The sequence below is a fragment of the Pelmatolapia mariae genome, linkage group LG6, assembly GCF_036321145.2.
Source record: "Pelmatolapia mariae isolate MD_Pm_ZW linkage group LG6, Pm_UMD_F_2, whole genome shotgun sequence".
NCBI classification, from domain to species: Eukaryota; Metazoa; Chordata; class Actinopteri; order Cichliformes; family Cichlidae; genus Pelmatolapia; species Pelmatolapia mariae.
In genome coordinates, this window is record NC_086232.1 from 10,243,348 (window position 1) to 10,271,269 (window position 27,922).

Sequence of the window (27,922 nt, forward strand, 5' to 3'; positions counted from 1 at the left end):
ATGATTCAGTAAGGACATCTCCTGGTTTCATCTTCATGTTTCCCTCTCACCAGATAACCAAACCGATATCATGACCAGCAGCTTTTACAGCTGTGGCTCCAGCAAACATCAGCTGATACTAGAAATTAATATTAAATAAATTCTAACAACAGCTGATCAAGCTTAAACGTGCTGCTGTTGTTTAGCGCGACATCTGCTGGTTTCCTCTTTCTGGCGCAAAGTGGATGATAAACAAACAAGAGAAAAGCCGATCAGCTGATCATTGATTGATCAGTTTCATGATTGAAGTAGCAACAGGAGAGGGAGGAGAGACGATGAGAGAAGAAGAGGCAGCTGTGCAGCAAAGACACAGAATAACCCCAGCTTTGTGTCTTTTTTTCATTCTAGCTTAAGTCCGGGACAAACTGCGTCTCTTCTCAGCTCAATACAAAACCTGTAATATTTTCTCTGAATGAGGGACCATTCCATTTTTTAAGGAGCGGTTGGCAACTCTACTAACTAAACTTATGAATAAAATAAAGTTCACTATCAGTAACATCATAGCACCCACCCAGCTGTATAGAAACTCTGTCATGCTAGCTAGCACCAGTACGAGTTATTGTAACTGACTGTAAAAAGTCAGCACAACGAAAATAAACTCCACCTAAACTTAGTTTATATCTGACCCGGATAGACTGCAGGTCATAACTTCTTACCTGAAGTTCAGTTCACCTGACACTCGGACCGGCGGCCGCCTCGGGTCTCTCCTTCTCCTGCCTCCCCTTCCCTCATCCACCTGCTAGCCGCTGTAGAAGCTCCGCCATGCTCGATGGCCAGTCCAGCTATGTTAAACTGTTAATCTTTCGCCGAAAAACTGTTTTCTGCGGTGCCTCTTTCTTGCTTGGCTCTCCTACCTTTGCTAACATGATGCTCACAGCGCAGAAGCCGATGCTGCATTCACTTACACTCGGATATCTGAGCTTCACTGTGAAAACATAATCGTACATTTGATATTTCATTGGATTTTATTGTTTTGGCTTCGGGGTGGCACCTGGGGTGGCCAGTCTGGTTGGGGGGGTGGCCTGTGCCCCCCCAGGCCACCCCGCTGGACACGCCACAGGCCCTGGGTGCCACGGATCTCAGCAAAAAAGTGCCAATAAAAGTTGCAGGTTTATCCAGGTATCAGTTTGACACGGGTTGTCCTCTGTGACGTCACAGTTGGAACCCTAACGTCTCTGCGTAACCATGGTTACAGGGGGACGCTTTGGAGCTCTCATGCTCAGCAGCAAAAGATTTCAGCTTAATATATAAACACTCCAACTCTAAAACCAAGTAAAAGAAATATACTGTATATGTGTATCGTGTACTGCGTAAGCATTCATTTTCTGGAAGAGGCTGTAAAACAGACAGTTAAAAGATGACAGATAGCCGCCATACTAGGTAAGTTGTTGATGATATGTCGAGCTGTCAATGAGCACTGCTGTTGAGCTCTTATATACTGTTAGTCTCGTTTCGCTGGTGTTAGTGACACTGTTTTGAACTGGATGTAACATTGTTGAACTCTGATGCTTAATGAATAAACTCTCGATTTGACGATGTGAGAATGTAATTGTAACGCTGTGTTAATTTAGTCGTTTGATACTCTGTAATATCTAGTATATCTATTGGGTGTTTTGTTATAACATGCCCTGCAAAAATTTTAAGTTTTACGCTGTCACTGATTTACGACTGTTTCACGACAGTCACCTGGGGGGTAAACTCTGACGGGTGTCAGAGCAAGCTTATTATATGAGCCAGCTGTGATATCTGTACACGCAGTAGCCTTAAAATACTCATTATTCATTATTTGTCTTACTGGTGCCATTGAGGAATCAGCAGCTGCTACATGTTGTAACATGGTAGACTAATGTGCCTGTATTAATTCTGCTCCATATTATTGTGTGAAGTTGCACTGGGGAGTGGTTATGTGTGTGTCCAACACGTTCTCACTCCCAACTCGTCAAATGTGTGACGCATGGTCAGGCTCCCTCTGCTTCACTTGACGTGCAGGGTCCTCCTATTGAACACTATGCTGCTCCCTAATCGTTGTTTATTGACGACAAGAGATTTCCGCGGAAGAGCCTGTTGTTCGTATATTTATACATTTCCGAAATCACACTGTAGTGACGTGTACTGAACACAATATATTATATAATGTAAGCAACTACCTGAGAAACAGCAGATACAGCAGATAAATTAATTATAGGCCATTACTTTTGTATCGTTTATTGCATTTATGGAGGGAGAGGTGTATGCTGGGTAATGGCACAGCTAGCGACTGGGTGACTTTATTCACCCGCTTCGGCTGTTACCAGTCCATACAATGGGCGTTATTAGCAGAAATCAGTCCCATCGATATGGGCCATCCACCTGCTAGATTGTTCAGAAGGTTGTTATCATCCATCCAGATGGAGGATCACTAACAGGAGCGTGGAAGACTCCAGAATCCACTCTGGCTGGAATCCGGTGGATACAGCAGTGTTACAGGTAAGACCATTTAAACGGGCAGCATTTATAGAATGACTATTAAAAGTCAGCGAGTGTCAATATGTTAATGTGGTTATGTTAGTAATACACCGAGTGCTAATATAACAGCTTTAAGATGCATTTGTAGATATTATTACGTGTTTTACCGTCTTTATGGTGCTAGCTTAAAGTTACGGTGTAAACGTTAGCTTATATTGTAGTAAAGCTGTTACTGTTTAAACGATGTTAGGACAGAAATATTAGCTTCTGTCATTACTGATGAAGTTAGTAGTTAATAAAGTTTCCAGTAAAGTGATTAATCGCAGCCACAGATTGACAGTAAATATCCAGATTAGCTTCAATGCATCTCTAATGAATATGTGCAAGTTTCAGTGCTTAGTTTAAACTGTATGATACTTATACTGACCCAGGGTCAGTGTAAAATGCAACCCTAGCTGTGTGAACAAAGCCTGGCTCTTTTAATCCTGCATGACAAACCTCAGGATGCAGGTTCTTATTACTCTTTCCTGCTGGCACACCTGTCACACCTGAGAGTCAGCTAGAAACTTACAGTGACGTGGAAAATCATGCAAAGACTGCCAGACTCTGTAATACTGTAAATGATCAGTGACTCAGGTTAACACTAAACTTTAAACAGTCCCTCTGTGTGTGCTGAACATCTAGGATTGAGTCAGGCTGCATCAGCTGAATCTGTTATTTGTAAATATCAATATTTTTTATTCAGGTGTGGGGATAATATGTAAGACTGCAGTGAAGCGATGTACCAGATTAATCCCTGGCCAAAGGTATCGTACTTAAATCAGACTACTGACCTAGCCACATCAGCCTTTTGTGAGGTCTGTTTAAAGTAGACTAAAAATGAACTGCAGGTTCCTGAGAGGTGGACTGTGAGCACAGAAACACATGTTCATACATACAGCTGCAGCAAACTTACATTAATTTTAAATAGATTTGTTACTCTGATGTCTGTCTCTCTGTTAGTTCTCTGACAGACTGGTACCTGTCCAGGTGTGCTCTACCTGTGACTACTGGGACAGGCTCTGGCTCCTGTAATAGAAATTTTCTATTATTCTCATTTAAAGTATTTAAGTGCTTATGCATATGCTTAGTTGTGATACTGTTATAGACTGTTCAGTGAAAGTTTCTAAAACTAGATGAACTTACTTCAGCATCAGCAGTTTGAGAAAACAACTACAGGTGCTGATAACGCCAAGGGCACAAAACAGCTTAACCATTGATCCGTTAGGTTTCATAGTGAGGCGCGTGAAGTGTGGTAGGATCAGTTTGTAACTTCCTCCCTCTTCCTTGGAATGCATAAAGGAGTAGGAGCACGACTTCTGTGGCAGAGCTGACATGACTGTGAACTGTGATGTTTGATGTGTGTTGGCTCTCCTGCGCGCAGTAATAAATAGCTTGATCACAGCTCTTTCTGTGTTGCAGACTTTATTTACAAACTTCCACGATACCCCCCACCCTCCCACTGTGAGCATGAATTGAATATTCAGAAGAAAATGAATGGATAGACTGACATTTGTTTAAATACTTCTAGAAATCTGAGCTGTTGGTGTGGTAATAATATTAGAGCTGGCAATCTTTCTTACTGAATCTCTACTGTGAGTCATGTTACCTGAGATTAACTCTATGTTTACCTGACAGCCTGGACAAATGCGCTGTGTGAAGGATGTAAATCAAATCAGATCTTAACTGCTTACATTTAAGGAGCCTGGTCATATTTAATTGTAATATGAACCAATGATTTTTTGATTGCTGATTCTAAGAGAGTCTTTGTGGAAATCCTGTTTGGCTTTTTGTCATTTTAATTCTCTTTTCCATTTTCCAGAACAGTTCTCCACAGTCGCTGTCCACATGGGTCAGTGGGACCAAGCAGCACTCTGCTAATGTGAGACTCTGACCAGCAACATCCAGCAAGACCCAGGCAGCGTTTTCTATCTCCCAGCTGGAGTTTTTTGTTTGTCTGTGACTGGAGAGTCAGATTTTTGTTGAAGCTGGAGGAACAGCCTCACACTCGCAGAGGTAAGTCAGTTTGCACAGATCCCTCCCACCCTGGCTTTTATGTGCTAGATTTCTTATCTGAAACAGTAATATTTCACTGACTGCTGCTTATACCACAGGTTAATACACGCTACTGATCCCTGATGGGAGAATCATCACCTCTGCCAACAAAGAAGCCTGGTGGATGTTTGTTTACAGACTGATGATGGGACATCATGCTCCACATCTTCAAAGTTTGTCTCTTGATTATTATTCATACACAGTAATGTGAAGTATGCTTATATCTAGTATAACTGGACCAACCTGGTGCTCTTCATTTATGGAGGCTGTTGAGTCTGAATGTTGGATGTTGTGTATCTCGTGTTCTCTGGGCTTTGTTGTCCTCAGTCTTTTTGCAGGATCAGAAAACAAAACCAGGATGACCGTAAATGTTTCTTCTCCAATTGGATGATGATAAGACTGTGACACTGAATGCCACCTTTAGTCTTGTGATGAAGCAAAGCTCAGGAAGAAGTATGATTAAATGGTACCCACATGTGTGCTGCTGAGAAGGATGTACAGGGGCACCTGCAGCCAAATCCAAGCCTCCTCAGGTTAGTTGTAGTTGCAGAATGCTATAGGACTGAGACAGCTGAGGCATCAAATGTTTGATTAAACGGATGAAAAAGAGAAGTTTCTTCCCTATAATTATCACTTTTTAAAATCTTTAGCAACTTCAAGTCTGTCAGCGTGCTGAGGTCACAGAAACAAGAAAAGAAGCTTCAGACTTCAGAGTGTTGTTTACAGTTTTCTGTCATCATGATCTCCCCTGAAGTTTATCACTATTACCCAAGCATTAAGTCCACAGTACTGTAATGACAATTCTGACTTTGGTCACGGTTGCATAATATTTTAATAATATACAATTATTTTTTGTAATTCATATTTTTTCTGTTAATCAAAAATTTACTTTGTGAAATTTGTATTTGAGAATGAAGAATGTGACAATATATTTTTGTTCAATATTTAATTTCTTTCAGTTGCAATTGTTAAATGAAAAAAAATATATATATATTCTAATTTAGCAAACTAATTTATCAAAAATATATATACATATATCTGTATTAGTTTTAATACATTAATTTGACATCTGTATTGAAAATGCCATATCGTATTCATACAGAATCAGTATGGTATCATTGTTTGTCTGTTCACTGATTGCTGAAACTAAGAGCTACTTTGATCTGTTTAGATCTAAAGTATCCAAAGTTGAGCTCTAATGTTTCTTCACCCTTGTGTGTGATATGTGATTTACTACATGCTGGCAGAGCAGAGCGGCCGTTTGTGCTCACAGATGGTGACGGTGTGGAGAGAAGGTGGTGTTTCCTCAGAAGAACTAGCAGAGTCACAAAGAGCACCAGTCCATCTCACCACCTTGACTTGCTGACTGATGCTCGTCTGCACTGCACAGAGGAAATCAACTGACCGAGGTTTGTCCAGTGACGTGTTATGAAATGTATATTTGTTTTATGCTTACAGATATGTTTTTCTTGACAGAGGCTCTGCAGAGGTTAGACAAAGCAGAGAAAATATGTGCTTTACATTTTACTGTGATTTACTGGGATATTTGTTGCCTGATGTTCAGCAGGAATGGAGAAATGGAATCAAAGGGAGATGTTTTTGCTGTTTTTGTAATGTTGTGAGTAAATCTTCAGTATTATTTATTTACTTGGTTATTTTAGGAGTGTTTCTGGGTGAGGGAGAGAGGAGTCATCATCCAGGTAAAGTGACGTGGATCAGTGGATACACTTGTCTCCCCTTTAAAGGAGATACTCTTAGAGAGAGATGATCCGAGTCATCCTTAAATGTTAGTGCTTTCAAATACACAAACACTTTTAAAGGACAAAAACGAACATCCAACTTTGACTGTAATACAATTAAATCTTTGCATGTGTGTTTTCAAACTCTCAGATGGGCAGGATATCAGTCTTGGACTGTCCAACCTGCCGGAGCAGCACTGAATGATCACCAGACATGAGCATGTTCCTGCAACATTCAGCAGCTTTGCTTTTGGTAAGTAGAGTTACCTAACTACAGCAACTCTATACATATGCCATCCATTTCTAACGGCCTGGTTACTTCCTCTCAGTTTTTTTTAGAAACCATGTGGTCACCTGACCTAACACTGTTTCTTCTTCTTCCCCTTAATGTTGAAGTGTCAAATGTCAAACAGCTGGAGAACAAACTAAACCAGTGTACTGGGATGTTTCAACAACACATGCCAGATGCTGTTCCTTCATGGTGACATCACCAGAGACGGCCCCGCCCACCTCAGGACCTCGCCATTGATCATGATGATTATAATGATGACAGCGAGCAGAACTAAGACTGTAAAAATCCACGACCAGAATGTTTAGATGCTTTCTAATTATTAATGAATACTGAGAGCCTCTTTCTGTGTTTTGTCTGTTTTGTTTTTTGTTTTTTTTACCTCATTTGTTACTAACAAAGTTCACCAAACTCACACAGTTTACATTCTGCATGTTTCCATCTTTGCAGCCACACTCTACCTACATTTAGAAAATAATCCTTAGAAATCGTCGTTTTTCTCTTTTGTAATTGATGATAATTCAGTGAATATACTGCGCTGCTTCCTGTTATTGCCTTTTATTGCGTTATTTTTTACTGCTGTTTGAATTCTCTGTGTGTTTGACCCTGTAGACGGTTTGATGGACTGCTTGTCTTCCTGTTTGTAACTGCCGCCTGTTTTTGACTAAAGATTTGGATTTCTGACTTTAACACAGCCTCTGCGTGTCCTCCCTTTGTGTCCTCTTCCTCTGTGAATGTGTTGCATGTGTCACAGATTCATTTTATTAACAGCTTTCCCACAGTGAATTGCATCAGCATTCATTCACAGCACATTTCAGAAGGATTCAGATTGATACAGTGATCTTATAGTCAGAATTATCCTAACACTGTGCCACTGTAAATTATCTTTCATCAGGTCAATTTTAAAGTTCAGTATTTCAAAGCAGGAGTTATGAAGAATCATATTGGCATTAGGACTGTAACAATATGTACTTACAAAGTCAAAGTTTTTTAATTATGCTAGAATATTGGAAGACAATCAACTTTTAGTGTTTTCTGCATATTAATTATACTGAAATAGAGATGGTGACCCTAACTGTACAGAAGTATACTAAACAACTGACAATCTAACAAACATTATTGGCCTGAGCCGTCATGCACAGTGAGTCTGATCCTGTGCTGTGAGAGTATGACAAGCATGTTTCTGGTCAGTTTGGAAGAGATAATATCACAATGTTGATCTTTTTTTCAATATTCCTTCTCTTTTACAACATAAACTGTGATCAAAGCTACTTATGTTCACAGCATGTAATAATAGTGACAGTCCAGGGCATTGTGGTCTGTTGAGCTAGGGTTAGGGTTAGCAATTCAGACATATGTAATCAATCTCTTGCTGGATATAACAAACACCTAGGAATTCATATTATAATTTGATTTTCATGAAATATTCATATTCAGTATCAGTCATTTTATATTATAACCACGTATCCACCCAGGCTCATGGTGGGGCAGGGCTCTGTCCTGGGATGCTTGAGTGAAAGGTAATGTACACCCTGACCAGGTATCCAGTCTGTCACAGTTGTTTTCAATATTTGGTTCAAAAATATGAGTGAAAACAAAAATCCAACCAGGATTCTTGCATATGATGGATGAAGTCTGTCTTTGACTGTATTGTCCAGCTGATCCATCAAACCCCCAGCAGGTGAACCTTATCATGACATAACACAGTAACAATGTAAAAAATTAAACAGCAACAGCCTAATGTAAAGTGCATTCTAAACTCCTCTCCAATAAATTATTTGGATGTGCAGTGAGTCATTCAGGACTGTAAAACGTGAACTACAGAACCCAGAGTCTTCATCATTAAATCTCTGGTTGCTTCATTTTTCTATCCTATATCAGATACTTTAAAGGTTTTAGTAAAGTTGCATTCTCATGGTGAGGCAAAGCGCTTTATGTGTGTGTGCGTGTGTGTCATGAACGGCTGTAAAAGCCCTTTAATTAAAAAACAAAACGGGGTTTGAGTTCGAGTTGCGGCAGACTGGCGCTACTTCTAAATGGAACGCAGCCTTCCTACGGCGGACAGCTAATAACAGGAATCGGACGCGCGGTCCACCCTAGTCCACAGCAACCACCATAGCAACAGCCTAGCATGACTTTAAAAACATATTCTTTCTTCATAACTATCAAAAACATGAAATGATTTGCAAAGCGTGAAAGTGTTACAGCTGCAGAGAGCTATGGCGGTATCTTTGGAAGCTGTTTGCATAGCTAATAATATACGATGTAACCATGGAGACAGTCAGTCACGTGAGCTAGCGTGTTTACTACAGTGAATAAGGTGATTGCGTGCACAGCGTCCACACGCTGCAGAGGGTAAACACATTACTTCAATATTGTTTTATATTTATATATATATTTGCCTTGTGTTGACCATCACCTCAGGTTCACCATTACAGTTTCAGCATACAAATGCACACTGTCTAAATGTGAACACATTCAAAAAAATCATGTCTCAGAAATAAGCACAGCTGTTCATGTTTGTCATTATAGTTTTATTTGTAAGAAAATTGTGAACTTCAAATTGTGTATCAAGTCAAAGAACATTTGACACGTCTGAGTCATTCCTTTGCCCTATGAGAGCTGGAATAAATATATATCCTGACAATTACAGTTGAAACAGTAGAGACAGGTAGAAATGGGATCAGATTAATCTGTGCTTAGTCAGACACGTCCTGTGTTGGCCTTAACCCAAATTTCCCTCGGGGTCAACCTTCAGGATCAATAAAGTTTTATTGAATTGAATTGAATCATATTAAAAAACAAACAATAGCACGATCCGTGTGATTTTGCATCCATTTCCAAATTGTAGTCAAGCAGCCCAGTCTCATAAATAGGTAACAGAAATGTCTCTAATGTAGACGTGTACAGTGTAGTGTAAGCATTAAAAGACCATAAAGGAAACACTACTATTTATGTGAAACTAATTGTAATAAAAAATGAGCAGGTGCTTTACAGATTTAAAAGAAAGAATCTGAAAACAACACTTTTTTTGGTCTAAGTGGTCAAAGTAGAAAACAGAACTGATGTTCAAGAACAAACCGTAGGTGCACTGATATTACACATCTCGATTGTTGTGGTGAACAGACATGTTGCTTTTAAAACCACATGCAGTGTGTGACCGTGGCTGTCCACTGAGACCATGAACGCCACTTCGCTGAAGTTTTCTTCTTCTTCTTCTTCTTCTTGCCATTAAAATGGAAGCAGAAAGAGCACGAGCTGCTTTGATCTACTGAAAGGAAAAAGCAGAACATATGAGCTGAAACCATTAAGATAGAAACAATCGTTCAATGCAGTGTCTCACGTAGCTTAGCCTGTTACAACTGTTGATACAAGCTCAGTACAGTTAACACAGTGTCAGGGAACTCCAGTGTGGGAACTAGTGGCTTTAGGTTTGTAGTCATTTAAATTTCATCCATTCATTCATTTAATTCAGGAGGAAGAAATGTCAGGTTGGTGCAGGCTGGTTACATGCATTTGGTCCCATGCTGTCTTTAACTAAATGACTTGGTTCATTTTATGGCTGGGCTGTATGTGGGGTTATATCATGTTATTTGGGCAGGAGTACCTGTCCTCTGTTAGGCTTAGAAAGTTTCTCCATAAGCAGAGCTTCTAACTCTTATAGCTTCTAGCACATCTGTATCTGTGCAGGCTGACAGGTTTTTGGTGGCTCTTTTTACCCCACACTGGTTGTGAGTGTGTAAATAGCCCCACTAGTTCTTTTGGGTTGCAGTTAACTTGGGAGGAAGGGGTGGGTCTGCCAGAACTAGATGAATAAAAATGATCTGGGATACATAAATTTCATAATGCATGCATATATCTCTATCAATTAAACCTGGCCTGAGGGCTGCCATTTTTACATTCAGTTCTTTCTCTTAGAAATGTTGGATCTAAATAATGAATGTGTTACAGTTAAACTGACACTGGTCAGTGTAAATGGCTCATTGGGACATAGAAACCTTTAAATTAATTCCCATCACCTGATATCAAGTGTCAAACAATATCAAAGCTGTAAAAGCTGTTTACAGTCAGAATTTATAAAACTATGATTGTAAATAAATTCAAACAAGTGAGATTTTCTCTTTGCGCTGAATATCAACACTGTGACTTCTTAGACTGTAATCTTTACTTCAGCACAACCAGTTGTAGAAGTCGTCACTCCAAATGTCTTTTGATAACAAGAAAAAAATACCTTGTCAGTAGACGGCCTGAAGTTCTTCTCCAAACATCTTCTGCCATCGGCTTTGTCTGCTGGTTTGAAGACAATAAACCACAAAAAAGATGATTTAGTCACTTTGTCTGCATCATGCAGCTCGAATGTGTTGTGCAACGATGTTAAATAGCCGTCGTTATCCCTCTGCTGTCTCAGTAGGATTGTACTGTACAGCATCTCATTGATATGTGAGGAATGCTTATGTAACACGATAACAGACGTCTGGTCTTACATCATTAAAATATAACGGGCAGGAGATCTTTAGATATTTTTAGATTTATATTACATTTTATAGCTGACAGATATTACTAAATAGATAAAATTTACTAAATGGTTGAAAACATGAAAAATATGTCCATAATCACAAATGACCATGAGAGCCAGTAGAATTAATTCAACTACACACTCAAAAGACGTCCTTAAATGCTCTTTAAGTGGCAGAACAAATGAACAAACAGTTAATAGCTTACTTGAGATGAAATCTGCTCAGCTACTTTGAAAACAGCTTCTAACTGGTTCCTCCTTTAACAGGATGACTGCTCAGGGGTAAGGCCATCATGCAGTCCAGCAACCTTTATGGTTCTGCTTTGATTCACCAGGAACTATTAGGTAAACCTTTCAGCTCCTAATGTGAAAGACACAGGGATAAACACAAACATTTATTAACATGTTCCACAGTCTTCCAGTTTGATTTTCTCATCCTGTGGACAACAACGTACAGAGATGCAGGTTTATTGTTAACTTTTGTAAGGTTTCTTTACTGAACATATCCAGCTGCAGCTCCACTGTGATCCTGAACTGGATAAGCACTTGAGAAAATGTGTCAATAAATGGACATACATCAGCTTACTATATTTATCCAAACAGACGGGACCAATAATGCTTCACTGAGTTAGAGACTTTAACAGTCTCTTCTATGTAAGAATGTCTCGTGCTGATGGACCTGCAAACTTGACAACAAAGGTTTTTCAGACTACATGTAGCTGTCCTCTATGTCAGCTAACACATTTACATTTATGTCACACTTATTTCTGCTTTCCCATTTTTACCATTAATGCTTACATTTTGATTGGATACCTTGAGTTTGTAAATGATCAGATTACATAATTGGAATACAATTCAATACAATTCATGTATCCAATTCAAGGTCGCGGGATGATGAAGCCTATCCCAGCTGATACAGGACAAAGACAGGCTGCCAGTTATTGCAGGGCAAAGACAATACGTGTAACAGAAAATCCACTTAAATGTTTGATATTTCTAATAATAATCATAATTATGACTATTATTTGAAATATTATTTAAAGGTTTCTCTATAAATACATTTCAATTTTTTTTATAACCCCAAAAATTATAAACCTGAGCTGTTTCAGATTCTGACCTCTGACCTCAATGACCAGGCTGTGTCCTCACTGCAGCTCCCTCTTGGAAGTACGTCTGCTTCTTGTCTTCCCCCAGTGATGACCGCCTGCCCTTAATATCACGTACTGTACCTGAGGAACAAAACAGGACAAACACTTGCCTTCATTTAAGAAGTACATTCATACAGAGGTCATCTATGGAAACACACTAGTTCATCCTTTGGGAGGAATCAGCTCCTGTGAAACATTTCTGTAAATGAACATCGTGGAGAATGAAATGAGTTCTTCAGGTGACTCAGCAGTCCCACACTGACAAATGAAACTTCTGGGGAAGAAGAATCTGGATTTTTTTGATTTCCAATCCAGTTAAACTATTAAGGATTAAGCAACAGTGCTCATCTTTGCTCTTCTGAAATCTGTGTTAAACAATAACAAACATAAATTAGTAACAAAAATACAGCTGAGTAGAGGCTTTACAAACCACCAGCAGCCATAATGCTAAATTTTAATCTTCAAATGTTTATGAGCCTGCTTTTAACACAGAAAAGTCCCACAGTCAATGCAGCCTGACTCAATCCTAGATGTTCAGCACACACAGAGACACAGAGGGACTGTTTAAAGTTTAGTGTTAACCTGAGTCACTGATCATTTACAGTATTACAGAGTCTGGCAGTCTTTGCATGATTTTCCACGTCACTGTAAGTTTCTAGCTGACTCTCAGGTGTGACAGGTTTGCCAGCAGGAAAGAGTAATAATAACCTGCATCCTGAGGTTTGTCATGCAGGATTAAAGGAGCCAGGCTTTGTTCACACAGCTAGGATTGTATTTTACACTGACCCTGGGTCAGTATAAGTATCATACAGTTTAAACGAAGCACTGAATCTTGCACATATTTATAACAGATGCATTGAAGCTAATCTGGATATTTACTGTCAATCTGTGGCTGCGATTAATCACTTTACTGGAAACTTTATTAACTAGTAACTTCATCAGTCATCACAGAAGCTAATATTTCTGTCCCAACATCGTTTAACCAGTAACAGCTTTACTACAATATAAGCTAACGTTTACACCGTAACTTTAAGCTAGCACCATAAAGACGGTAAAACACGTAATAATATCTACAAATGCATCTTAAAGCTGTTATATTAGCACTCGGTGTATTACTAACATAACCACATTAACATATTGACACTCGCTGACTTTTAATAGTCATTCTATAAATGCTGTCCGTTTAAATGGTCTTACCTGTAACACTGCTGTATCCACCGGATTCCAGCCAGAGTGGATTCTGGAGTCTTCCACGCTCCTGTTAGTGATCCTCCATCTGGATGGATGATAACAACCTTCTGAACAATCTAGCAGGTGGATGCCCACATCTATGGGACTGCTTTCTGCTAATAACGCCCATTGTATGGACTGGTAACAGGCGAAGCGGGTGAATAAAGTCACCCGGTCGCTAGCTGTGCCATTACCCAGCATACACCTCTCCCTCCATAAATGCAATAAACGATACAAAAGTAATAGCCTATAATTAATTTATCTGCTGTATCTGCTGTTTCTCAGGTAGTTGTTTACATTATATAATATATTGTGTTCAGTACACGTCACTACAATGTGATTTCGGAAATGTATAAATATACGAACAACAGGCTCTTCCGCGGAAATCTCTTGTCGTCAATAAACAACGATTAGGGAGCAGCATAGGATTCAATAGGAGGACCCTGCACATCAATTCTCGACGCCAGGGGGGTACCCTGCGCGTCGAGAAGTGAAGCAGAGGGAGCCTGACCATGCGTCACACATTTGACGAGTTGGGAGTGAGAACGTGTTGACTTCTACTGTAAAAAATGTACAAATGTAAAACTAGCTTAACCCTGAGAACCCATGGGGTCAGAGCCAACCCCATTGGTTTTCTAGGGAAACCATGGGGTCAAATTTGACCCCATGGGTTCTCCAGGGTTAAAGTTATTAGTTTTTGCTCATTTACATTAGAGTCCTCAGGACGAATCTGTGGGAGGATAGAGTAAAGAAGTAGCTTGTGCACTGCAGATGAGGAACAACACATTTTCTCATCAATAGCTGACTGAGGTTTACTTCAAGACACAAGACTCATCAATCCATCATCAACCTAGTAAACTTTAATATACAAAATGTATCCACAAATACATTTGTTTAATTTCTTAAAGCTTAGTGCAGCCAGCTAAACTGTGATCAGAGAGTTTTAGATGAGAACTGGAGAATGTTATTTGACATTCTTGTGGGATTACAACCTTTAAATCTGTCGCCTGTCACTTTGGGAGCAGCTAAGGAGATAAAGCAGGACTGCCAAATCTTCTGTTAGATCACACATGAGCAAACAGTGACACAGAGACAGATGAAAACTAATGAGATGTGCATTTACTTTTATTTTACTGAAAAAAATCAAGTTAAAGCGAGCTAAAATGTGATTATGATTAGTGTTGTCATTAGAAGAGAGTTTAACTAAGCTGACAAAATTGGATGGATGACTTTGAATACCTGCTGATTTCTGTAGATTCATGACACAGGCTCTGTGAGATATTTTTTCTACACTGAATATAACATGAAGAAATGGGAAGTGATAATTACAATGATCACACTTTAAGTATAGTCATCATTAGTCTGGCTTAAGGTACACTAAACTACACCAGGAAGAAACTACTTTCAGCTGCTCCTTTGTCACAGCAGGTAGCTGTACATGTTTGATGTGTCAGAGTTTTACACTGGATAACCGTCCTGATGCAATCCACAAAGGGGATTTGTGTCTCTGGCACAAGTGAATATGTAAACCAGTACATTATGGAAAAACACCAGTACACTCAAGTATCGTGAGAATCAATAAACTAAGGGTATTTATTTTTAGCTAGAATTAGGTTGGGATTAAGGGGATTTATATAGCACCTGTGCATAAAACCATAAAACACATAAAACAGAAAATATGTAAATAAATTAAATTAAACAGAATCTAAAATTAATTACATTTTGTCTACTTGGGATCAAGAACAGGATCCAGCAGCACATTTCTCCAAAAACAAACAAACCAAAAACCTAACAGCAGCAGCTCTGGATCACTTCCTCAGCAGTGTGGGATTCATTCACAGTTTCTTCTAATGACTTTAATCACTGAAAACACTTTTATAGGCCAAACGTGTGTGAGGTCAAGGCAACAAAACACCACAGGACACTGCTTTCAACACCTTTAAGTTTCATGCAGTTGCATTTAAATTTAGTGATGCATTTTTAAAATCACTTTTGAAGAGAATGAAGAGAAGAAAATAAGAAAACACACAAATCTCCTCAAAATGAAACCTTTAACAGGATTCTTCTCCATATTCATTTAGTTCCTGTCCAACCAACGTTCCCTTCAGTAAAACCTCCTTTTAATTTAGCTTTTATGTTTGAGCTCATTGAGTTAAGTGTCTGCATCAGAAAAAAAAGGTAATTTTCTAATATATCTCTCATAGTCCACTATAACACATCCACAGTGGGATTCATTGTTCCTTCAAATAACATGTTTTATCCTCTTCCTCCTGTTTTCTACCATTACTAACTTTGCATATCTCCTGGATATCAGGCCTGTCTTCCTGCTTCTTTCATTTTAGCTCATCTCTTTCCTGGCATCATCTCTCCTCCAGCAGACTGATCAGAAACTGTCTGACTGAAACTTGAAGCTTTCTCTGGACAAACTCTTACTGTTTGTCCCTCTTTGCCACAGCCAGAGCATTTAATAACCTCTAATGTAGTAGAGATTGTCAGACCTATCAATTCTCAAACAAAAAGACATTTTCTCCTCAGTCCTCTTCATGAACCATGAATTACGAATCACAAAACCTCCATCCATGCTGTAGATTTAACAGCGCTGTCCACACCTCCGCCACCGCTAAACTCACTCGTCCACCACACAAGAGAAACCTGGACAAATCTTAATGACGTGTTTTGCTGCCAAGCAGCAAAATGTGCTTAGATATAAAACACTAAAAAATAAAACAACATCAGCTACAAAACTTCAAATAAATTCAACATTTCCACACAACATGAAGACCAGAGAAGCCACTTACTCAAACGCTTCACACCAGCTTCATGCTCACGCATGCACACAAGACAGGGAACCGTGTGCGCTTCTCTGGGTAATCTATTACAGTGGCTCTCAAGGGGTCTAAGCCATAGATTGGGGATCCGCCAAAACATGTAATGGAACCTGGAACGTAGTGGCATACATACATACATACATACATACATGCATACATGGCATAAAAATATGTGCATTATCCGGGTTTGAGCTAATTAGCACAAAGGAAAAATATTTACGTATTTTATCAAGTAATGCAAAGGCCAAACCAGCTAAAATGAGAAAGTATGACAACAGTTACCTCGAGTTTGGCTTTACAGAGAATGATGGTGGAAGACCAAAATGTGTTGACTCATCAAAGTAGCCACCTTTGGCAGATATAACAGCTGAAGACACCGGTGGCAATAGTGGCAAATATTGTTCAGAAGGTTCTTCCCATATCTGTTGCAGAAGTTCCCATAAGTGTGTGGCACTTGTACGTTCTTTTGCTTTCACTCTTCTGTCCAGTTCATAGCAAACCAGCTCCATGGGGTTTAAGTCTGGAGACTGTGCTGGCCACGCCATGTTTTCAAGCTTAACATCTTGTTCTTTTTTCCTGAGGTAGTCCTAACATAGCTTGGACTTGTGTTTTGGGTCATTATCTAGCTGTAGATGACCCCCTGACCAATTATGCACATACCAGAAGATATTGCATGGCACTGTAGAATGCTGTGGTAGCTGCTTTGGTTCAGGGTGCCTCCATGAAACCATCATTTCACCTACTCGACAGCATACAAAGATCCTGCGTGATGAACCGAAGATTTCAAATTTTGATTCATCAGTCCATAATACCTTCTTCCAGTCTTCAGTAGTCCGTAGTATGGCAGTGTTTCATGGCCCATGAAAGCCTCTTTGTCTTATTCTGACGTCTTAGTGATGGCTTTCTTGCTGCAACTCGTCCTGTCAAACCTGCAGTTTGACAAGTCTTCTCTTCACAGCTGAAACTGAGACTTGCTTACTACAAACACTATTAAGCTGTGCTTGAAGCTGTCATCCTGTGAGCCACAGATCACGAAGCTGTTAACTCTCAGAAACTTGTCCTCTGATTCAGTTGTTGGCTTTGGGTCTGCCAGACCTCTTCCTGTCAGAGTTTGCCCCGGGGTGCCTTTTGATAGTGAAGAGAACTGTACTCACTGACACCTCTCTGCAATTTCTCTTTGGGAAAGACCTACATTTTTAAGTGTTATGATGGTCTGTCTCTCTTCCATTGTTAATTGGCTTTTTCTTACCATTTTTGTAGCAACACACTACCTTCTTCAGTACAATACAGTACAATACTCAACTGATGCCCATGAGCGTATGGTATCAACACTGCTTTTATGCAGACAGAGGAGGTTGTAAGTAATCTAAAAAAGTTAGAACAACTCTAGGAATTAGTAGCACCAGCTTTCAAGGATTGATCAACCTCCATTCCTGCAGAACAGCTTTAAATTGTTAAGTTCATTCTGTGTTCCCTGAAAAAGGCCTTTTTGTATCATTCTGAAATGTACTTTATTTTTCAGTTTTGGGTAACCTTACCTTTTCTTTAACCTCCGGCAGTTCACCACTTACCTTTGTACCATTTCAGAGTAGTCATTGAACTTGAATGAAAAACAACTTTCAGTCAAAAAAAAACAACTTGAATTGCAATAAATATGGGAAAATTGGAGCGTTATAAAACTTTTGAGCAGTAGTATGTATATATATATATACATATATATATATATGGGTTTTTATCTGTTAGCATGTGTAAATATTTTAGAACATTTGGGTGATGACTAAGCAAACTGTAATGTGAACAAACATTTGCTCAAGGCCAACTTCTTCTGTGAGAGTGACTCTTTTTTCTTTGTTCTTCCTTTTTTTTCATTTGAAATCTGTTTGTTCGATATACAAGACAGGACGAAGAGTCAAAACAGCACATTCTCTGTAAATCATCTTCACTAAAAGAAAACAAAGGTTATGATATTGAGATATTGTGTTCCTGAAACTTTCACCTGAAGCATATAAGAGTTTAGACCCTTTTTGGGGTTCTCACCTCTGTGGAGTGATATACAAGAACAACATTTATGATGTACACATAGCTCGTAATAAATTTGCCTCTTGTTGCCAGTTGTTTCTGTAAATGTCTGTTCTTACATTGTCTGGATAAGTAAATAAATTAGCAAATAATGAAAAAATAAATGTTTAGAATAAACAATCAGTTTACACAAAGAAGAAATATGTATGATGTGCGCTGTTCTAATAGTAATATGAAGACTTGTACACTAAAATGTTAATAATACATACATGTTTGCAGTGGTGGTCCTAGCCTGTTTGGCGCCCTGGGCGAACACCCCCTCTGGTCACCTGGGTGGTAGCGGTGACATTTAGAGGGCATTGTCAGTCTGTCTTTCACTGGTTTGATTCTGACAGAGAGGAGGGCTGGGTAGCCCTAGTTTTTGTTGACCGCAGCACAATGAGTTTCCCCTTGTTGCATTAGAGCTGTGATGTTTTAAGAGTTTGAATCGCGAGCCGATCACATTGCTCTGTAAACTTTTCAAGCACTTTAATAAACAAGCAAGCAATTCCACCTCTCGCATTATTACGTAAAGTTGACAGCGCGTCAGGCAAATAGGCAGGCTCAATCCCCGGCCTCTAGCGACTGTGGAAGTCGCTACACTCCTCCTCTTCTTTTCTCTTTTTTTAAACTTTAAAAACGGGTTGTGTGGGAGACTTTAAATCAACAAAATATAAAATATACATTTTAAATTGTTATTGATCCCTTTACCCCTGGTCCTAAAGTGTATATTTATATTTTTACTCTTAAATATTTATTGTTTGTTTACTTGCACTGCTGTAACTGGAGCCTCGTCGTCTCGTCTCTCTATATACTGGACTGTATGTAGCGGAGATGACAATAAAGTTTACTTTGACTTCAGCAGCGAGCAGGCGCACCGAGGGCTCTCGCGCTCACTTTTCGCGTATAGAATTTTGAAAAAACATCGGTGCAAATTATAAGTCTGTATCATGATGTCTGCTGTTTTCGTGTTTGTTGGTTTGTTTTTATTTTGTTTTATTTTGCGAGTTGGTAATTTTTGCTGCTCCAGCCAGCCAGAGAATCCCCCGCCGCCCCGCCCTCTCCTCCCTGTGCCGCAAGCAGCAGGCGCATCTCGCAAACGGAGGGCGCCCTTACTCCCGGCAAATGGGCGATAGAAAACCGATCGGTGCCTATGACATTCCCGATGTCATGCGCTGGCATGATATCGGGGCAGCATGAGTACGAGAAATTTTTTTTTTTTTTGCCGATGCCCGTGATGCCGATGCCGCCCCGGGCAACCGCCCGTGTCGCCCGTATCTAAAACCGCTACTGCATGTTTGTATTTTGACTTATCGTGTTTATTATGTTGAAGACATTTTTATGGATATTGTGATGAAATTTGGGAGGTGCTTGAGCACTTCAAAAAAAGGTGTACACACGTAAAGTTACAGCCAGAGACTTATGTGCTGGGCCTTATTAGGTCAGGAATACAAACTTAACATCATACATAATAATACGCATGGACAATAGAATTGCTAATGCATTGTCCACAGTATAACTCGCAGCACTTTGATAAGCAGGACATACTCTACATATGTTAAGATACATTTTTAGACCTGAACAACATTTTGCTCCATTTTAAACTGCACGCAAAGATTCAGCAGTAAGTGCAACCTCCATTAGATCACTGGGCTCTGAGATGTGTGCCTGCTGGATCAGTGCTATTCCGTGTTTCTTAAAGTGATCTTGGAAGGTGAATTGTGGCAAATCAGTGGGATCTATCCTGCTCAGTTCTATTGTGTTTAGTTAAATTTGCATGCATGTTAGTAAAAGCGTGTTAGAGGTTTTCAGCAGTTGTATTTATTTCTCCTGTTTTATGACCAACCAGGCAACTTTGCAACCTAAGGCTTAGTGTGTCTTTTCTTTTTATTAACAGTAACAGTGGAACAAACGAGTTCTGTACGAGAGCTCTACTGCTGACAAACCCCATGTACACTAGCTCCAGGTTAGCTGCATGCTGTATTTTTTTGGAGCCCATAACAACGTGTAACGTGGGTTGTACTCAGTAGTTGAGAGGAGGTGGTAGAAACGCTTAGCAGGACAGTCAGAAAAACTCACGACCACACTGTTACTGGGAATTCCACAGTGATTGTCCTTTAACTTCCTAGGACCTGGCGTCCACATAGGTGGACATCACATTTTGGGTTGTCTAGACCAAAATACTAAATTTTGCTCTACAAGGGCCTGATATCCACTTATGAGGACATTATACTGCCACTGTTCTATAGGAATTTAAAGCGAATGTCCTCATATGTGGATCTCATTTTTTTCAGAAACAAAAATCTGGCAAAAAAAAAAAAAAAAAAAATTGAAAATGCATGCCATGAAAGAGTTCGGGTCTTAGGAGGTTAATGCACACTCTCTTCATCAACCTTACAAGGCCCGGCTGAACGGCTGCTGCTTATCATACATGAAGCACAGTGTTCCTACAACTCGTAACGTTGCTGTTAGTTGAGAGGTAAAAGACATAAGGTCCATCCCAGTCCATACACTCACGTCCAAGCACGTTGCTCTCATACTCCACAGCAGGAACGGACGCATACTTATGACATCACTAACCCTTACCTTAAATTGTCTTAAAGAGACACCACACCATTGTGACTGTTACAAACAACTGTGGTTTTCTTGCTGCCCCTGCTAGCATATGTTGGAGCTTAAACTAATAGTGCTCAATCAATCGTTTCATTTTTTGTTGATACAGAGCTGAAAAATGTCGACACCTCACATTGGTGAATCATCGTCCTCTTAATGTTCTTATAGTTTGGTCTCATGGGAGTCTAAGTTTTGCTGTCTGTGCTTCTAAACTCTAAGTAATTTACCCCGCGTGTGTTTAAATACTTATTTACTTACTTCGAAAGCTGGATCATAAAACTTCAGTGCCTAAAAAGCTGCATGGATTGTGAGAGTTCTCATTCCTGCTTTTTATAACATAACTGCTTAGGTTTACAGGACGCCAAAATGCCCCTCAGGTCAGTGGGGAATGTCCCAGTGTTCCTGGTGGGCAGTCAGCCTCTGACTGTTGCTATTTGGTGTTAGTGAAAACATGAGGCTGAAGAGCAGCAAAAGATTGGGAAAACATTCCTACGGCCCACCGTCATTTTAACAAACTCCAGAGCATTTTTCCTGGTGTATTTATTCTCCCCTGGATATCTTCAGACATCAGCTCCTTTTTACTCTGTTCTGACATTCTTATAGTGGTGAACTAGACATCTGTCCATTTTTATGTAAATGACACCTGAATAACTACAGAATATTTCCTCTTTCTAAAAATGTCTCCTCTCAGGTGCTCAGTGAAATCCAGCGTGTTACTGTGATAGGATGCCAGCTGTGCAAAAAGTCCAGTCATGAAATTGACTCACTTCTAAATATCCCACACTCAACTGTTAGTGGCATTATAACAAAGTTGAAGTGACTGAGAATGAAAGCAACTCAGCCACGAAGTGATAGAACACATGAAATCACAGAGTGGGGTCAGAAGATGCTGCTGGTGTGCATAGTATGTAAAGGTCAACAACTTTCTGCAGAGTTAACCACTACAGACCTCCAAACTTCATGTGGCCTTCAGATTAGCTCAAGAACAGTGTGCAGAGAGCTTTATGGAGTGGGTTTGCATGGCTCAGCAGCTGCATCCACGCCTTACATCACCAAGTGCAACACAAAGTGTTGGATGCAGTGGTGTAAAGCACGCTGCCAATGGACTCTAGAGCAGTGCAGATGTGTTGTCTAGAGCAATTAATCACGCTTCTCTGTCTGATAATGTGATGGATGAGTCTGGGTTCTGCGGTTGCCAGGGGAACGGTACTTGTCTAAGTGCATTGACCCAAGTGTAAAGTTTGGTGGAGGGGGGGATTATGTTTTGGGGTTGTTAGTGGTATTTAAAATAGTTTGTTTTGGTAGCTCTATAATCTGTGCTGGACACAATTAGCTTTTACTTTATTTTTCCATTTTCTTTGGCTCACTCCTTACACTCCTTATGTATATATATATATATATATATATATATATATATATATATATATATATATATATATATATATATATATATATATATATATATATATATATATACATATATATGAGCTTCTTTGTGATAGGACAGTTGAGATTAAATCGAATAAATTAAATAAAAAAGAAAGGCCCTGTGACTAAACACAGCACATCTTGCATACCCCCAAAATTCACAAATTTCAGTTTTCTTTGTCAGTCTATGAAAAAAAATCCACCCTCAGCATGACCTGATTTGCCCTTTCACCTCTTGCATAGTTTTCTCTGGATTTTAATCTGGCTAGCACTGAAATGACACTTATCAGGTACAGCAGCCATTTCTGTTTAGATGTTACAGCATATTTTTTTCACCAGCTCACCTTTGCTGAAGATGCTTTTTCATAAAAATCTAAATATCTTTTGAGAAAGTCCACATCACTCTGATCAGTAATGAAAACAGAAAAACAAGGACAACATCAGCAGAGGCCTCCAAGATGAACCTGGCAACAAAAGTCTTTATTTCTTTGCTCTTGTGATGGCAGATTTCTTTTCTCATGTATTAATCACATATTTAATCATATCATATTAGTTATAGTAATATCACTTTTTCACTTTACTATAGTAAGAGCACTCCTGTCACCAGTTGCATGTGGAATGTTAACACAGTGAGGCCATTGTAATGGGAGACGTTGAACAGATAGTGAGACTCCTTCGGCTTATCAGGGATGTAAATCCTTAGGTGATGGGCACTCAGAAAACAAGGTCACAATTCTCTCTGTGAGGGAGGAGGTATAGCGATGGTCCTGGTGTTTCACTGGGATGCTCTCTCCACATTGCAATGTGTTTATTAAACCCACTTCAAATCAAGCTCACGGGGTGTGTTGCAGGTTATTGTTAAATTTTCCACAACACTCTCAAAACATTTAACAAAAATTAAACGGCTAACAGATATAATTATCCAGAAACAGGACATCCCAGTTAAATCCACTCTGAACTTTTACTGGGCAGATCAGCCCATCATCCATTTCCCCAAACAGAAAGCCTCCAGATACAACAGCCACAAAAGTGACAAAAATCCATCTTCAAAAGCAAAAATTCTCATTATGGAAAAACAAAAAAAGACTGTCAATGCTATCAAACACTTTCTCTTAATCTAAAGAAATTATTCCAACATCAAACTGTACAATTTACAAATAACTACCAAGTCTCTCATGAGAAAACTCTTGTTCACATTAGAGCTGTGTGGTACACAGTACGACTGATCTGTGTGAGTGATTCATTTCACAAAGTGTTTCAGCCTGGTGGCTAGTACTTTTGAAAGAAGTTAGTAATCTGTGCATAACAGAGCCACGTCTCCATTTCTAAGCAGAGACAAATCTCTGTTTTTTTAGAGAGAAGAGAGAGCCCCACATGATGACTAGATGCCAGTAACAGTCTTTTACAGAAGTCTGCAGACAGTCCACCCTGTCCAGGAGCCAGCTGACCAGCAGCAGCACTAATCTCATCCAAAGAAAAGTTAGCATCCAGGACAGCTCTGTCCTCAGTTATTTTGCTTGTTTTTTTTACTGTCTGTGTGCTGTGAGTGCAGAAACAGACATACACAATTTTATTCTTTCTCAGACATGGATCCTATTGACATAACACACACCACTCTGGACAGAGATCTTGGATGTTGTTCCTGGGATCTGCTGTTGCCACTCATCTCACTTGGGGGTAGCTGCTCCGATTACCACCGGGACCACTATTGCCTTTACCCTCAACATCTTCTCCAGCTTCTCCCGATGTTGCTATCTTTTAGTAAAGTTACATCTATCACTACTGCCGTCTTCCTCTGCTTGTCCACAGTGTTACAGTAGTGCTACTACTTTGTCAAGTTGGCTAGCCATCACCAGTTTGTTTGTCTGTATCTGAAAGTTCCACAGGATCTTAGCTTGGTCATTCTCAAATACACTAGGGCTGCTAGCATACTGCACCCTGCTGTTATGTGCTGGATTGTCTCAGGGGCAACTTTGCATAGCTTGCACCTGGGGCCTTACCTGGTGTGGTAGACCCCAGCCTCTATGGAGCTTGTGCTTAGAGCTTGTTCCGGTGCTGCCATGATTAGTGCCTCTGTGCTGTCTTTCAGTGCAGCTTTGTCCAGCCACTGGCAGGATTTTTTGATGTCAGCCACTTCTTCTATCTGACAGCGGTACATACCATGCCTGTCCTTCCCTGATGGTTCTCCTCCTGCTCCTCTTCTTTCTCGGGTTTCTGCTGCCTGAGGTATTCACTAAGCATGCAGTCTGCCAGACACTCATGGAGTACGGTCAACTTCTTCAGCCAGTATGCATGAATCATATCAGGTTTGCAGGGAGGCCATTCTATCCTACCCTCTCCCAAATTCTGGAGATTTGGAGATCTGGACATGTCTCTGATAAAGCGTTGTTTTCTCCCAGACTGTGGCGATTTGGGATTGCCACTGGTTGCAAAAGCTCATCTTGATATCTCTTTTCACTGAGATTGTCTCCACTGATGACAAGCCTTGATTATCCAGTGACCAACAGGACACTAGATAATTGACAGGATTCCGAGGGAGACTAGGGACATTGAGTCCGAATGGACTATGTTCGGTACCTCCATTGCTAAAGCTACTGCAGTGAGCTGCACTGACCGCAAGGTTGCCTGTTATGGTGGCAACCCCCAGACAAGATGGTGGTGGAGGCGGCGCAATTCTGGGGAGGGGGTAAGAGTCTTTTTTTGTCACTTTGTTGAGTGGTCTGTAATCCATGCAGAAACGCATCCTTGGACTGTTTTTCTTGGGCACCATCACCACAGCGGAGGCCCATGGGCTGTCAGATGGCTCTATAATGTCTGTCTTCATCAACTCTTTTAGTACCTGCCATATACTCTCTTGCTGCTGTGGAGTCAGCCCCTCACAGTTCTTTGACCAGCTGCTCCTCACTGCTGAGAGCCTCTCCTCCTGGGGCCAGGTCACTGGTCACTGTCGCACATTACTTGGTTGCACAGCAGCTCCGGTTGGGACAATGTTGGGTCGGACCAGTGTTGCATTGGACCCCATGTCCAGGAGTGCTGTACAGGACACCCCTGCACTCGTCACTGGAAAATGGCAAAAGTCTCCAACCTGGGTCCAGCCCACAGCAATGACTGCACTGGGTGGTAATGGAGGTGGTGTGAGGGTGCCGGTCTCCCTTGTCCGTGTACTCCCACCTACAGGGGCCCTTGGGCATTTCCCTGACTTGTCCACCAGTCCAGACCAGTCCGAGGGGACGGCGACTGCAGAGGAGCTGTCTGGACCATACTACACAGGCCTGTTGGCCTCTCCATCTGCTTCACAGGTGGTGACGTAGCTCTCACCACATGTGTGTCATCAGCTCCACCAGAGGATAGCAAACATCTCTCTCTCCAACGCTAACTCCAGGGCTGCTCTGAGTGTGGCTGGTCGAGCAAGCTGAGTTTGCGTACGTAGCTCTGTAGGGCTGAGGGCCTGCAGGAATTGGTCCTGAGCTAACTCCGCTGGAACTGAAGGTGGCATGTTGTCATAAGCCCTCCTGCACAGACACTCAACTTCATGGGCCAAAATACAAAGGGCGTCCCCCAGGCAGTCTGCGTCTATTGTGGAACTCTGACCTCAGGAGCACCGGCTGGTTATACTGCCCAAACCGTCTCTGAAGTGCCCCAGCAACAGCAGTATAATCTCTCCTTTCCTCCTGGCTCAGCAGCAGCAGGCATGCAGCTGCATGCTCCCACAGGCACAAAGCCAATTGGAGAACTTTATGCTTCTCAGACCAGCCAGTTGCAACAGCTAACAGTTCAAACTGTGCAATAAACACTTCTCATGGCGTCTTACCATTGAACTTAGGTGTTTTTATGTTCACCGCAGCTTGCTGTCCGAGGGTGCCACCATGTTTATTTACATCATGTGACAGCACGCCATGCAACGTCAAACTCCGTTTCACTGAAACCACGGTCATGGTGCAAAAAGTTCTCAAGTCTAGTGAAACCTGGAGAAAATCCAGCTTCAGCAGACAGCCGCAGGGCTGTTTCACTCACTCTATGGGCAAGCGAGCGTAGACGAACATCCCTCTTCTGAATCTCTTTCTTAATTTTTTCCGGCAACATCCTCGGGTTTTGTATGGATCAGTGTCATTAGCAACAGCTCCAGGTGTTACTATCATCCATAGTGACACCTGGGCATGTGCAGTGGGTGGCCCCGGTCCTGGAGTCCCTGAGGCAGGCGGGGCTCATAGCCAACCTGAAGAAGTATGCAGTTGGATGAAGGGAGGTACAGAATCTATGGTACCCTTTGGGGGGCGGGCAGGTGCGCACACAGGTGGAGCCATCACATCCTGTCCACGTCCCAAGACCAAAAAGAAGGTGAGGCAGTTTTTGTGAATGGCTGTGTACTACCGCCGGTTTTTGCTTGAGTTTGCGGACCTGACCAGCCCCTTGACTGACCTCACCTGTGGCGGTGGGTGAGGTCAGTCGGGTGGTGGAGGTGTGTGGCGGGGGTGTGGTTTTTGGTTCAGCTTCAGGGGAGGGGTGGTGCAGCAGGCTTGATGGCCAGTGCCAGGGAGGCTGGCATACCAGCTTGTCAAGTGTTCACGCTCTTGCTTTTCCTGCTTAAGTGACAACAGTTTCAGGGGGAGGATGTGTGGTGGGAGGTTGAGACAGCAAGAACGTTGTCTGGAATAGCACTGAACAACAATAAAAGCTATTAACAAGCACGCTGAGTGTTGCGAGTGGTGACTGGGGTTTATACTGTCGTTGACCCTTGCATCGATTTAATTTCCAATATTTCCTCTGTACCTCACAAACTCTCTCCACCCTCACTGCCTCCAGCAATTTCCCTGGTCAAACCAAGGTTTGGTGGACCAGGAGTCAACAATAGCCTGGCGTATATAAAGGTGTCGGAGCGCTGTTGACATGGAACACCTGTCCCAGCTCTATCAGCAGGCACCCCTTACGCCGGTCTCGCAGCCACTTGCACCTCCAGCACTCCTGCCTCAGCGTTTGCATAGTTCCCTGTGAGTTGGGAGCAGCACCTTAAGCTGGTGGAACCTATGGAGACACAGCAGGGAGAATGTTAGAGGCTAGTGGTCATTATGGCTGCTCTGTGGCCAGCGAAGCTATGGTGGAGATCACCATGCCAACCCAGGTCCACTGCTAGCTGTGGCCGCTCCACTCGGTAGTCTGGTGGCGCTCCCAGGTGATTTTCAACCAGTGACACAACAACTACAAAGGGTTGGTGGCTGGTGGCAGCGAGCTGATCTTGATGCACCAACGCCTGCTCCCAGTGAAAGGCGGCTAGCTCCACCAACATCGTAACCAGCACCTCTACTGACTGTGGTCAAGGGTCTGTCATCCCACGCCTGGGTTTTCAACACTAGTGTGACCAAAGGACCCGGCACATACACAATATTGCAGGGTTGGTGACATTTTATTTACCGTGCTTTCAGTTTTGGACTCCTAAGCAGACTGTCTGCTGTTTTGCTTCCACCGACCACTTCATATAGGGGGAGCTTTATTACCGA

General features: G+C 41.2%; 2 long non-coding RNA genes across 5 annotated transcripts; one reads left to right on the forward strand and one right to left on the reverse strand.

Annotated features, from left to right (window-relative positions):
• The first annotated feature begins 2,292 nt into the window (after positions 1–2,292).
• LOC134628451 (uncharacterized) lies at positions 2,293–7,390 on the forward strand. 2 transcript variants are annotated; one of them, XR_010093982.1, is made up of 7 exons: positions 2,293–2,505; positions 4,346–4,539; positions 4,638–5,111; positions 5,826–5,987; positions 6,240–6,364; positions 6,469–6,570; positions 6,714–7,390. It is a non-coding gene; the product is annotated as an uncharacterized LOC134628451 (long non-coding RNA). The 2 variants fall into 2 exon arrangements; XR_010093983.1 differs by having other exon boundaries at positions 4,351–4,539.
• A 1,773-nt stretch (positions 7,391–9,163) lies between these two features.
• On the reverse strand, positions 9,164–13,778 carry LOC134628450 (uncharacterized). 3 transcript variants are annotated; one of them, XR_010093981.1, is made up of 5 exons: positions 13,468–13,778; positions 12,240–12,351; positions 11,329–11,483; positions 10,838–10,893; positions 9,164–9,877 (listed from the first exon to the last, which is right to left on the reverse strand). It is a non-coding gene; the product is annotated as an uncharacterized LOC134628450 (long non-coding RNA). The 3 variants fall into 3 exon arrangements; XR_010093979.1 differs by having other exon boundaries at positions 10,838–10,896; positions 13,468–13,776; XR_010093980.1 differs by having other exon boundaries at positions 10,838–10,896; positions 12,247–12,351; positions 13,468–13,775.
• Positions 13,779–27,922: the final 14,144 nt, after the last annotated feature.